A 1,811-nucleotide genomic window follows, 5' to 3' on the forward strand; every position below is an offset into this window, starting at 1 on the left:
TTTGTCTAAAAGTCTTGTGTTTTCTTTTCCTGTCACTGGAGGTTTTTTTAGAGGAGAGCCGTACAGTTACATTCAAAGTTTAAAATTAATGCTTTTTACTTGCAGTGCTATTTTTAAAAGCGAGAAGATACAATGGAATGGGTGATGCCCGAGAAATGCAATATGAACAGAGAAGCATGTTTTTCATTTTTTCTGTTCTTTTCTCACTTCAAGGCGATAGGGTGTTGCTTTGCTTAAATTCTGGGTTGGCATTTCCACAACACATACAGTCAGAGTGGAGATCCAAAGCTGACTTAACATGTTGTTCATGTCCGAAATCCCTGTCCTGAGTATTTGTCAAATGATGTACATCATCTAGAGCGTGCCGTGAGTCAGGCTGACCCAGCCGAGAGCCGGGAGCGTTCCCTACGCGCAGGACTGTGCATTGCCCTTTGTTCGGCTTCACGGCGTTCCTGTCAGCCAGCGCCATCGGGCTTTGCCAGTTGATCTGGAGCTAGCTCGCTTATTCCTCATACCATTCTGTGTCATGCCATTTACAGTTAAAACTGCTGTTCTTGAAGCAAGTTTGAATTTTTTTGTGTGATTGGGATCTTTGTAACGGCAGCTTTTGTAGGGGCGAGCGCAGTTCAGATGTATCATAGTACCTGCTGTTTCAAAGCTGGTTGCAGGAAAAATTACGGGAGAGAAAAAAGGGGAGTAATACTCAAAAACAGGCTGGAAAATCTCCCCCGAAATCCACTTCTAAGCTTCCACGATAAGGGAACTGACTTGTCTTTCTGACCAAATTTTAAGCATTGATTCATCAGGAAAGTGGGAATGTTTACTAGAATATTTGCGTGTTTGTGTGCAAAAAAAATAGCATTTAAAATGATTTTTAAATAATACGCACCATAGCTGTCCAAAACTTTTGTCTTAGATTAATGAAGTCAAGAGGCTTTGGGCTGATCTTATTTTTCATCTTTTAAAGGATCTTTTCTTAATATAGTGGGAGGATGCTTTACTGGTTTTGGAGCTATTATACAATTGTAAACATGCTGTCATCCAGCTTCCTGCTATTGTGAATGTTTGGATCAAGATAAAATAATTTGTTTTAAAGGAAGTTTCTTAAATACACAATACTTTTTTTTTTTTTCTTCATCTGCATTTGGCTTAACTTACAGTTTAGTCTTAGTGTAGGTGCCCTTTATATATAAAGTGAAAAGTCTAATTGTTATTTTCTGAAAGCTGGACTTTTTTAATCCATTCTTGATGGTGCATGGCAGTCATGAACACCAAATAATGCCTCACGTAGATATAGGTTAGATGCTTATGTATAAATTGCATTTACATAGCTACACTTCGGTATAGGTGTAAGCAAGCAGGAAAACCTGCCGGGAAAACTCCAGCTACAGAGGTTCAGGGTGTTGCAATTGTGTGCGTGCAATGAAGGTCAAATATGTGTCAGGACAGGGTTACTGCTGCCTTCTCTGGAGCCCTGTATGACACGAGATTCACGCTGAAGTACTTTTAAGCACGTTTCCTACCTTTTCATGAGCGTACCATTCCTATTTTCCATTGGTTAACATGAAACTTGCTAATATTTAAGTAAGCCTGGCATCGTCTTTGTCTTGTTTTCAAAAGAAAACTCGGTAAGAAACTGTGATCTTTAACGGAGACACCAGCAAATGAGGCTGCTGAAGGGGTGGCAGAGGGAGGGAGAAACAGATTTATTCTTACAGATGGGAGGTTTATATGATCATGCTGCATGCCCGTGTCCCTAATAACTTTCAAGCCTGTTGGATGGCAAAAGGAAATTTATTTCTATCAGTAGT

The sequence above is a fragment of the Accipiter gentilis genome, chromosome 13, assembly GCF_929443795.1.
Source record: "Accipiter gentilis chromosome 13, bAccGen1.1, whole genome shotgun sequence".
NCBI lineage: Eukaryota > Metazoa > Chordata > Aves > Accipitriformes > Accipitridae > Astur > Astur gentilis.